The sequence below is a fragment of the Trachymyrmex cornetzi genome, unplaced genomic scaffold, assembly GCF_001594075.2.
Source record: "Trachymyrmex cornetzi isolate Tcor2-1 unplaced genomic scaffold, Tcor1.1 scaffold21, whole genome shotgun sequence".
NCBI classification, from domain to species: Eukaryota; Metazoa; Arthropoda; class Insecta; order Hymenoptera; family Formicidae; genus Trachymyrmex; species Trachymyrmex cornetzi.
In genome coordinates, this window is record NW_017296741.1 from 917,322 (window position 1) to 930,342 (window position 13,021).

The following is a 13,021-nucleotide window of genomic DNA, read 5'->3' on the forward strand; positions in this document are numbered from 1 at the left end:
ATTCTGTTTATCTTCATCACAATACTATTCTCGTTGTTGTGTGCGGCGTCTTCCGTTGGTTTAATCAGAACATTTTTTCAGTGTACTAACATTGCAGCGGTAATAACTAATATAACTATAAAAATCCAGCTTTTAACCATAATTATTTTACCATGCAATAGTCACAAATATAAAACACTTCACTGATTCAGTAAATCTACAGTCGTAATATACGGACAGTTAGTTTTCTATGTTTAAGTAACAAAGTTGACAACTGAATAACATTAATTTGTTAAACCATCAAATCTTCTTAGTTATAGATATGGAATTCGCGCAGTAAGCTAACTTTGCTGTACCATCCAATTTATTTTTTTTTTGTGTTTCCTCTCAGTATATCCTTCAGAATTACGCTGATATCATATACGTATCCTTTCTCACGCGCGTACAAGGTGTGCCATGCACTGTAAATCCAAGTGAATAATAATATGGCTTCGTATATGTGCCTTCATATATGTGTGTGTGTGTGACATAGTTTTTCATGTAAAAAATAACGCCATTATACTATACTTTAAATGTGCAATGTAAATCCATTTTTTGTATGCAATATAATGTGTTATTTTTACATGGAAAACTAAGACCCCTATTCTATATAACTCTTAACGACAATAAAGATGTCGTTAGACTATCGTTAATGTGTAGCTTTTTCTGCGTAACGACAATGTACAATATTGTTACTGTGATTAGGAGTTACGGAATAGGGGCCTCTCAAGCACACACATATACCTATAATAATAAAAGACACTTATTGTGCCTACTACACTTGGATTTACAGTGATATCTTTGACGATCCATTTGAAGAATGCGATTCATGGTTCGAAATGGCAGTTTGAGATTCGCAAATAGTGTAAATGGACATATTCGTCGAGGTCATGTTTGTTATTTAAAATTTGTCGCCAATTCATTAGAGTAGTAGGATTTTTCTGACGAAACCAAAGAGCGAATCGCCGCGAATTGCGAACAGTCTGGTGCTAGCTTGAGAGATCACACGAAACGATCTGCTAAATCAAACGAGAGACCTTCCACCCGGGGCGCGATCGATAAAAGCTGCTCTATGCCGCTCTAATTCTTGCTACTGGGTGCTCTTTCGAGACCCCACGGCGATTCCTCGTTTTCTCGCCTTTTCTCGTAAGGAAGTGGACAACCTTTGATGCCCAGATCGGGCACTCGACCCCGCCATTTCTTTTACAGACTATAAGCTTTCGTTTCTCGTAGTCCTTACGTGACGTACGGTGACCCCGTCGATCGCGTTTCACCGCGAAGTGCCGGCGATTGTCGCGCGGGGACCGCCACGTGACCGTGATATCGGTGCTGGTGGAGGTGTCAGAACGAGCATTCGCCAGACGTGAGATCGAAACGAGGTCAATTTTAGCTTCCCGGACTGGATAACAAGGTTAAATGCGAAAACGTCGCTACGCGGAAATTCACCGTGATTTATCGTACTGCGAATAGCGTCTTTCCACGATAAGCCGCACAAGCATTGTACGCCGCACGCGACAGAAGGAAAGCGGCCGCGATCGAGAGCGGAGCTGGGCACGACACGAGGCGATTTTTAAAACCGTCACGGTTTGCCAAGAACAAAAAACTCTCCCAAAAGAAGGAGAGGAGAGAAAACCCCGTTCTAAATGAGAGTATGGTGAAAGAAAACAAGAGGTCTCCTTTTTATTCCTGCACTTTAGACTGCACTAAAACTCTTCCATACTTTCGCCAAATATCAAACATATATCTATCTCACTTTAAATTCCAACAGTGTACTAGTTCAGCCATAGAAAACCTAAGGTATATCATTGCACATAATGACAGCAGCAGAGTGAGGGCAGCCAGTCAAAAGTTGGTCACAAATACAACAGCAAAATATATTAATTTTTGATTTCTGATTTCCGTCAAGTTTCGTTGACAAACGTCAATTCCTTTAATGAATCTAAAAAATTTTTAATACATAATATAATATGGCTAAAGTAATACAAAATTAAAAGAAATTATGTTGAAAATAGCTACGAGCCAAATACAATAAATTCAGAATTAATGATTTATATTAACATAAAAGTTACAAGTGAGTAGCACTGCAAAAACAAACGTTTCGACTCCGATCGGGTCATTATCAATGTTAAACATGTAATCAATTAGATACAAATATAATAAAAATTATTAACAGACTATAAATATAAACTTATATTTGATGTAATGAAACGATGGCATAAACTTCACCAAGTAATATCGATAATTGAGTTCAAATGAGACCTTTAATTAAAAAATTTAATTGTTCTTCTTATTTATATACTAGGGCTGCGTTCAGAATTATCATTTGGGTGCACCCAGATGTTCTTTTATCCTCGTTTAACATTCGTGAACAACAAGGATAAAACATTACATCTGGGTGCATCCGGACAATGATTCTGAACGCAGCCCTGCACTGTTTGTGCGACTTTTACAATTTTTTATGCAGCACATTGATGTCTTGGACTCTTAACTCGTCTAATCCTCGATTGACAGCTGACTTAGCATCAACTGTTAGCAACCATATTGCTTTTTGGTATTTGCGACCAATTCCTGATTGATCGCATAGAGCGCGGTCATTACTGAATGCTTTCCATTTGGTGACACAAGTCGACACAAGTGTCTCTCTATTTTTATTATTCTCTGAATCAGATTTGTGTCGACTTGTGTCACTAAATGAAAAGCATCCATTATGAACGAGTGCGCATCCACGGGAGTGATACACCTTATTTTCTTCCACCATGGACGAGGACGAGGACGAGAGAGAGTGAGTCCCGTTTTCCCGGGAAAACCGGGAGCTAGCAACGCGCCCCAGATTCTGACGTGCGCGTCTCGATGCTAGACCAGCTAGACGCGCCAGACGCGCGAAAGCGTCCCTCGTCGCCGTGTGGGAGACCTCCGGACTTGGAACGTTTGCGCGTTCGTAATTTGTAGCAATTGCTCGGATATTCCATCCGTAATTTCGTCCATTTGTCGACGCTTATTAGGTGCGCGATCACTTAACCCCTCCACCGGCAGCTCCAACGTTAATTACGTTCGTTCCTGGATGGCCCCGCGCCATGGTTGACGGATGTGTCCGCCGTAATTGTGCTCCTCTCGGAAAACGTGACTGGCATCATTGCACCTTTGGGTAAATTAACGGAAGAAAACAAGAACGAATTCGCTAATTGGATCGCTCGCTATCCGAGCCTTTTAATTCTCTACTATTCTCTATCGTAAATCGATTACACGTATTCGTGCGCTCGGACGAGTTCTAATTTCTACTTCTCGTAGCTATTTCGGACTCCCTAACGATTCTACACTCATTCCCAACTCGGTATGCAGTTCTGATATCGTATTCACTCGGTATCAAGATGTAGATAACATTTAAAGGATTCCGGATCCGTAAGGTCATCCAGGTAACAAACTTACTTTCGAAAAAGAAACATCTAGAGCGACTGGGATTTCTCAAACGAGAAACGACGCTCTTGATAAATAATAAAAGTTTGCTCCTCTCTACACTACGTCGGCTTAGAGAAAATTAAATGAACCAACTTGATCGTACTCTGGTAAGATTCGAAAGTGCATAAATATATCTGGTCCATTAAAAACGAATCGACGATAAGAGTAATTAACCAGATAGATAACAAGTTTCCAGTTGAGCGGATTCATTAATATCCGGCCGTCGCCAATCGAAATGATTTTTTTCAATTATCTCGTATATCGGATGCTACGGAACTACCGTATTTTCTCAGCGTAGTTCTGTCGATCGAAGGATTTAATAATTTATGATTACAATTAATGATAATAATGACGATTCAAAAGTTAATTGTCAGTTTAAATATTTCCTTATCCCAAGTCCTGATATTAGATGTAAAATGTCATAAGCAAATAAAAACGAATAGTCGAGCGAAAATCAAGCAAAAGTCGTTAAATTTGCAAACACGCCGTAATAATAATTCGTTAACGCGCATACAAAAGTGTGCATATAGAAAAAAGACCATGTATTCCTTGCTGTATTGTCTGTATACTCTGCACGTGTCGGAAGACACGTGCCCGATGAACGAAAAGTGATTACAAAACTAATTCGTTTGGAGTAATTCGGCGATGGAATGATACGGAAAACTACTGTTTCTTTATTAACGACTAAAATTCCTTTTAGAATGCTATGCGCGATAACCTGATGTAATTGATTGCTCCTCTTTTATAATATTGTAATGATAATCAACACTTCTCTCGAGAAATATTTTAAAAATTTATCTGCTTAATTTTGCAGTTAGAAAAAACGCAATGCAAAAGCTCATACAAAGAGTATAAAGCGAAAAGAAAGTAGCGAGGAAAAAGGAAGAGGAATATCTTATTCAAAATTTGCAAAGCTCGCTCGATTAAGAATGGATAATGATTCAGAGAAAGCTTTTATGATTTCTTGCTAAAATGTCGTCTAAGACTGCAAGTTGATGTGATTCAAAGATCTTAATCTTTCCCTCAGAAAATTTCTAATCCCCTCTGGCGCACATTTATCTGTGGAATTTGATATTTAAAGAAGATCTCACATTAATTACATGGAAAGTTAAGTCCCGGTGAAATTAGTTAGTTTTTACATATAATGTGAACAAAAGATATCAGATACAAGGCTCAATAATGGATAGTTTTTTAATTGGTATATCAAAGGTGTGATCACAAGTTTTATACTTTTCAGACACAACTCAAAAACTATTCATTGAATTTTGTGTTAACGAACTTTTATTCACATATTTATAAGCTATATTATATGAGAAAATTAACCCATTTTACTGGAACCCAATTTTCCATATTATTAATGCGGAGTCTATTAATTATGAAGTCTATATTAATTACAGAGTCTATTAATAGTAAATTGGATCCCAGTGAAATGAGTTATTTTCATATTATAAGTAAGAAGGAAAGAAAGAGAAAAACATAAATGTATACACACATAGATAGATAACAATCAGTAAAAGGACTCCGCATTAATTACATGGAAAATTGGCTCCCGGTGAAATGAATTAATTTTCACATATAATGTAGCTTATAATATGATGAACAAAAGGCGTCATAAACACAAGGCTCAATAATGGGTAGTTTTTTAACTACAATGCATCATTATAGATGCTCCATGAGCCTAAGTTTTATGCCTCTTTAACACACTAGCCTTTGACTATAGTTCCAAAACTATTCATTATTGAGTCTTGTGTCAATGACATCTTTTGTTCTCCACATTATATATAAGTCACATTATACGAAACCCCAACTCATTTTACCGTGACCTAATTTTCCATGTAATTAGTGCGGAGTTCTACTAGATTGTTATCCATCGTATATACTCTCGTGGTTATATCTACTTTTTTCTTCTTTATTAAATTAGCGGAGTGTAATAAATCACACCTAATAATAACAAACCAATGAAATTTGAGGAAAGAAAGAGAACGTTTGTATCTTCTTCTCCGCGAGATCTTCCAGAAACGAAAGGCCTTCGCGTTCTTTGGAATTCGACCGAATACTCGAGGTATTGTTAGCACGTATACTTCTGAAAGGTCAGAAGAGACGAGCGGACACGCTCCGCGGAAACGTTGGCAGAATCGATAGTAAAAGGCAACGCAGGTCTCCATAGCGCGGCCTTCTTGATCTATCGTAATTGCGCTAAAAGTCACCGCGTGTTCCATCCATGCGTTATTATAGTCCTGCGAATGACAAGTGAATTAACCCGCACTGCGACTCGTACTCTCATAAACGTACTCTCATAATTTGCTTTAGATGAAGTTTCACCCATCCCCTCTAATTTCGAACAAACGCCTAATTGATTTGGGACCTAATTGACTTTAAATAAACGAGAACCGATCGAGCCACACACATTATTGATAATAACTCGGTACATCCCGCAACGAGCTGAGTCTTGATTGAATTTCTGCGCGTGAATCATAAGCGTGCAAACGCGGTTTATCGATAATAGACGGTAATAGAATGCACTTTACATGTAAGAAAATGGCGACGACTAAAGACCGAGAAATACGATCGGGCACTGTCGGCGGTGCGGATCTGATAAGGCTAATCGCGGCGAACCGAAAAGCCTCGAATAAATCGGTCTCGGGTGCCAGGCTTGCGTAAGACTATAGCGCGATAGATAAAGACATGCATTATTCCGCCGAGCGAGTCTCTAGCCTGCGAAAGCCAGGGCGTACTTTCAGACGTTTCCTTGGACGTTTCAAGATCTCAAGGCCCGATAGGCCGTGCTAGAAGTATTCGCCATTTTTCATGGGATTAAGAGACCATTCCGATTCGTCCCTCGTAACCAAAAGCCAAGGCGACCGCGAGTGCATAATGTACAGCGCCAAAAAACTGTCGACCGTGCAGAGCCTGCCCAGCTTTCTCCACTTAATCGATCATGCGTCGTAACACGCGGCACGGCTATAGCCCGATATAGTTGTCCCGATTCTATCCAATTCCAGTTCGCGCATAATTTATTAAGGGCTGCTTGGGAACGTGAAACATATCCAAGGAAGTGACCGGCGTGCCGACCGGTCGGCCGGCGAATAGGATCGTTATCGCGGTCGATTTCCATGCCGTCGCTCGCACGTCGGGCGAAATAGAGCAAACCGGAGCATGCGTTACAACAGAACTCAAACCGTGCGTAGCTTTCTAATCCGTTGGTTAATATGCGCGCGATTCAGTTGACAGAACACCCGGCGGACCAGCGTATTCGAAATTTTTCCTATTTTTCTCGAGATTTATCACCGTGACTTACAATGTCACGCTGCAGAGCTCCACTGAAAAAAAATGCCTGTCTTAACGCGTGCACGTATTCGTTCCCATAAATTTATTCCACGCGTTTTCATTTGTTCGCTGCAGTGTACTTTTTTTTTTCGTTCCAATTGCTAACTCGCGTCCCGCTCAGTGCAGCTGGTGCATTTCCGTTCCGGAAGTAAATTCAAAAGGCCGTTATTGCGCTTCCGCGTGGCCATATATTGCGACATCTCGGTACATAATGCCATTTCTTGTATAGCATTACGGTATACATTCGTTTGCAGGAAATGATACAACCTCAACTACAACCTCAAGAAGATAAGATTGTTTTTAAATTTAATTAAAGCTTAAGTCTTGTTAATTAAAACCTGAATGAAACGAAAAATGTAAATTACCATTCGTGCATTTTACGTTTGCAATTCCACATGCAATTATATTTTGAAAACGTTTTTGCAAACGAGTCGTTAATTGGTGCTTGTCAATTATCTCCGTTTGTATATCTTTCCGGGGAGAAAAGAATGGTTACATAACATGAATCTAATGACGGAGATTGACAAATGACAGCTGCAAGATGAACGAATGAGTTTTAATTAACACGCTTAATATGTTAATGAACGCTTTTGCCTATCTTTAGCTGATCGATTAAGACTTATCCGATCGAGAGAAATTATTACGAAAACGCGGGGAAGAATTAAGAGGAAAGAAAAGAAGTAGGTGTAGGACATTGCGCTGAAAACTATCGGGAAATCTGACAAAGGTAGAAATTAATGAAGATAGGAATTAATGAAGATTACAGGTATATTCTTTTTAGCTGAACTTCTTACACAGTTAATATTAATGAACGCTTTTGCTTACCTTTAGATTCAGACTCATCTCGATTAAGAAAAATCATTATGAAAACGCGGGGGAGGAAAAGAAAAAAGAAGTAGGTGTAGAGCATTGCGCTGAAAACCGTCGGGAAATCTGACGAAGGTAGGAATTAATGAAGACTATAGACCTATTCTTTTTAGCTGAACTTGCACAGTTAATGTTAATGAATGCTTTTGTCTATCTTTAGATCCAGACTCATCTCGATTAAAAAAAATCATTATGAAAACGCGGGGGAGGAGAGGAGAAAGGAAGTAGGCGTAAGGCATTGCGCTAAAAACCGTCGGGAAATCTGACGAAGGTAGGAATTAATGAAGATCATAGGCCTATTCTTTTTAGATGAATTTCTTTGCACAGTTAATGTTAATGAATGCTTTTGCCTACCTTTAGATCCAGACTCATCTCGATTAAGAAAAATCATTATGAAAACGTGGGGGAGGAGAGGAGAAAGAAAGTAGGCGTAAGGCATTGCGCTAAAAACCGTCGGGAAATCTGACGAAGGTAGGAATTAATGAAGATTATAGGCCTATTCTTTTTAGATGAACTTCTTGCACAGTTAATGTTAATGAATGCTTTTGCCTACTTTTGGATCAAGACTCATCTCGATTAAGAAAAATCATTATGAAAACGCGGGGGAAGAGAGGAAAAAGGAAGTAGGCGTAAGGCATTGCGCTAAAAACCGTCGGGAAATCTGACGAAGGTAGGAATTAATGAAGATTATAGGCTTATTCTTTTTAGATGAATTTCTTTGCACAGTTAATGTTAATGAATGCTTTTGCCTACCTTTGGATCAAGACTCATCTCGATTAAGAAAAATCATAATGAAAACGCGGGGGAGGAGAGGAGAAAGGAAGTAGGCGTAGGGCATTGCGCTAAAAACCGTCGGGAAATCTGACGAAGGTGGGAATTAATGAAATTCCGAAGAAGTAATAATGCCTCGTATGCGCGTTCTTCGAGAGCCTGACAAAAATGGGTCAAGCGCGAGAAAATCCGAGCAGGATGCGCGTTCACCGCGATCGTATTCGGAACGACGTTATGACAATTTTCAGCGGCGCTTTACGACCGACCACGCCACATCGACGTCCGCCGTTTTATTCTGCCGAAATTACGACTTCCGAGGAGGTGGGCGACGAGCTGCAATAGAATGAATTTTACGAGGTGTAACGCAATACAACTGAGAGACTTTCACCCAATGAATTCTGAATAAAACACACGCCGCCTCAAATTTCATTGTCTATTTCAATAAATGGATTTTTGCGAGAAAAATAGCAAAGTTTCTGTCTTTCTCTTGGCTCGACAAGATTAACGTGAACGATATATGGATGGTGCGTCAATCGCAGACTCCTGTAATTTTCGCGTTATACACACATCGTCCCCTTTCTCGGCGTGATCGTGTATAACGTTGCTATTCTGGGAGAAAACCGAATCGACGAAAACTCCTCTACGCCGTTTCTATGACGACAAAATGGAAAGATATGTTCGATCGACCAATACGATGAAGGGAGAATCTTTAATCTTTCTATCGCAAAACGTGGTGGACCTCTCTGAAAGATTCTTCTGGATTACTATGTCTATGATAAATGACTGGTAAGCAAAAATCAATCGTTTAGAATCAGGATATTGTCGTTTCTTATAAATCTAATGGCATTTTGTTGCATGTCTCCCATAGTATTTAAAACTGGAAGCTATAGTAACGATAAATAGTTGCATTAAATTATAGACTTTCTATAATTAGTTTGAATTTCATATATGTTACCTTGAATTTCATATATGTTGCTTTCATATAGGTACATTATCGGTCGAATTTTGCACAGGAGGGAAGTCAGGTGGAAAATTAATTCCCTCCATCGTATTACCGAGGAATCACAGTCGATCGCTCCGAAGTGTGCAAGAATTCGTTAATTAAGATTTAAATCATGTCTTAAAGTAGCCCGAGTATCTCTCAATCAAATATTTGAGTATCAATAGTCACGAATGGCCTGTTATATTATCGAAAAAATGACGCTTACTTGAGATTTCTTATAGAATGTCCCGATTTTTAAATCGATTCCATTTTAAAGAAATTTCGATCAGACCCTTTAATACAGAGTGTTCGATAACAAGATTTCGTAAAGCTACATCATTTGCAATATTAAACCAAAAAGATCTGATGCTGTTTGCATGATAATACATGATCACGTTGCAAATTATTTCGTGACCTGTGTACTAATTTCCGTTAGTACTACTCGAGTTATACCAATATATGTAATTTGGAAACAAAATTCCAATTACACCACTTTTAATAGACTTTATATGTACAAGACATCACGGTCTTTGAAAAAAAAAAGTGTTGTATCGCGTTTTTATCGCGTAATTAGTTTTAGTAAAACTCTATGCTCTAAAATCATTTTAAACAGAGTTCTGATTTTTTCGACTTTGGTTTTTCAGGATAACAAATTCTTTTTTATTTTTTATAAAGAACTGTAGAACTACTAAAAAAGAAAAAAAAGTATTACTAGAATCACTATTTTTTTTATATTGATAGAATGTGGTGCTAACTTTACAAATTCACGTCAATTTGGATTGTGAAGTTAGCACATCGTTCTATTAATATAAAAAGAAATAATGACAATCCCAGTATTTTTCATAGTTTTACAGTTTCTTATTAAAATAAAATAAAAAAGTTCTGCATTTTTTATACTAAAAAATCAAAACTGAGAATATGGCGTGCTAACTTTGCGAATCTAACACGACACTTTCCTTCTAAAGTACAAAAAAGAGAAAGACAAATATTTTCACTTTTGGCTACAGTTATAGTATTATACTTTTGTTTCTCTATACCTTTTGTTCCATCCGGAATTCCCCTTCGTTTGTTCTGTTTTAACTGTTACCTAGAAAGTAACCCAGTAAAGAGTGTCACTGTTACAAAACATACTTTTTTCAAATGCTGAAACTTTTAATACTCGATGAGTATATCGTATTTTATATATTTGTAAATACAGTTAGAATTGTTATCTGTGGTTCACGTTATTCGACATCAAAATGTACGTTAGTCCACCCTTCTGTTTTCTCCATGAAATGTATATACATAGACAGTAATGCGTAAAGTTATCTCGGTATTTATGCATTACATGCGCCGTTAGAGCTGGGAAAATTGTCGAAAGTTTCACGAAAATTCTGGTCCATTAGTAGTGAGAGATATTCTCTCGCTACAGACATTTCGAAAACAAATACGCAAACGGTTGTAAAATTGATCAAATAATAATACAAGAAAATCGTAAAAGAATATATCGAGATTTTGACGAGTGTTTCAGAAAGAATAATGTGGCGAATAAGCGTAACCATTCACCGCTGGCGTGCTTACAAAGAAAGCGCAAACGCCGCGCAACGTGTAATTATATGCATATTTGTTCGTTCGCAATTTTGACGGCACGCAAAGGTTTCCGCTTCAACTTGGTCACGCGATTGGAAACCAACCCGCGGAATATCCTAACATCAAAGAACATCCGTGCGTTCTCCAAATTGCCGCAACATCGTTCGAACTACTGTTCGAACCAAAATTTAGCCACCTGAAATTCCCTGAGCCTCGAATCCTGCTCAGCTTTCTGACGAGTGACGAAACGGAGAAGACCTTGTCGAAAATGTATAACAGACGACGAGAACGAGGTGGTTGTTGGGGTTGCAAACAATAATTTCAAACTCGCAATAGAAAATGGGAACGGTTGACACAACCGCGTGCGTCGACTTCTCGAAGGGTGCGAGCAAAAACAAAGAGGAGACGGATGAGTCGGAGGAACGCACGACGGGCTGCTTCATCATCGTGCTGGGAAATCAAAACACGAAGGACAAGGCGGTGGAAAAACAGGGAGCTCCGTGGCTCGCGTGCATAACGCGCGACATGAATTAAACATACGCTGTTCACGATCCGGACGACGGAGGTTGAGGCGAATGCCGAGAAGCGTCGCGTTGGCAGGGAGATGAGGGGGGGGGAATGAAAAGACGACTCGGTGAAATTGAAGTCGGACGAGGGAAAAGACGGAAGCGAGAAAGGCAAAGGAAGAGGTGCGCGGGGTGTACGCGTTGAAGACTTTCAACCGTTGCTGAGTTGTATAGGGTTCCTATAAGACACATCACAACGATATATATCCGTTGGGGGGAAAATAGGTATTTCAATTAAACTAAATATGTTACGCTAGATGCGCAAACCATAGACTTATATCGCCACCTCCGATTGAAACCATCGATGTTCTTGGTTCGATTTCCATTATGCGCTCCGAGTAAAGTTCGCAACTCGTGAAGCGTCCTATCGACCTCAATATTAGTTATTCGTAGCGCCCATCCCTAACCGGGGACCTGCCCAATGACTGGAAGGACAATAGCTGGAGTTTACCAGCTTGGAGGGCCGGCCTGAAACTTGGCTCCAACATCGAACAGTACATGGAACTCAAAACTCACCCCTGCGAGCGAGCGCGTCCGCGACGACCTCGGGTCCTCACCCGCTATCCAGCCACCACTCTCGCGTGCTCGTTCACCTTCGGCTATCTCCGCTGACGATCGGTCGCGGCGCAACCCTCTCCGACAAGGTGGATAGGATGACCGGGGAAAGCGACCGGCGGAGAGGGTGCGGTCGAGAATGCGGGAAACGACGAGGTGAGCGGTTACGAGAGCGGATGGTCCGCGGTTTTACTAGCGATGAGAAGCGACAGAAATTCCGCAGAAAGATAGAGAGAAAAAAAAGGGAGGAAAAAACACGAATTTTTGGTTCCTCTTCCTCATCCCTTTCTCGCCCTTTCTGGGTTCGCTAATATATATATATACGTAATATACGAATATGCGTTTGTACACAGAGGACTCCCCCAACGCACCTCAGGCGAGAGGGAGCGCGCGAGTAGGAGACAACCACAGTCAGATAAGCGTACACACATCCTTTCATACATGCGTATACATATAGATACCGTATAGAAACGTATATATACTCCCACGTATATATACGTACAGCATCGGCGGAGGGGTCTGGTGCACCACCAACAACGGGTTCCCCGACCGTTCCCCTCCATACGGATTAGATCCTTCTCGCTCGACCCTTTGGCTGTCCTCTCGCGCTCCTCTCTTTCGCGCGCATGTTTTCCGCGTGCTGGCCCCTCTGACCCACTCGTTGCCGCTCTACTCTCTCGCGCAAACGCTCTGTGCTCGCATTCTCCCTACCATCCTGACGTTCTATCCTCGTTTAGCTCATATAGGTTTCTATCTCTTTCTCTTGCATCATCTCCTACCCCCGCAGAAATATGCTCGACGTAGCAGCAACGGCGGCGGTGGAGGTGGTGATCGTGGTGATGGTGATGGTGATGGTGATGGTGGTGGTGGTGGTGGTGGTGGTGGTGGTGACGACGACGACGACGACGAC

At 40.3% G+C, this 13,021-nt stretch overlaps 1 protein-coding gene across 1 annotated transcript in view; it reads right to left on the reverse strand.

The window, feature by feature from the left end:
- The window catches only part of MICAL-like (protein), an 83,480-nt gene that overhangs the window by 42,916 nt on the left and 27,543 nt on the right, over window positions 1-13,021 (reverse strand). The gene's annotated exons all lie outside the window — the stretch shown is intronic.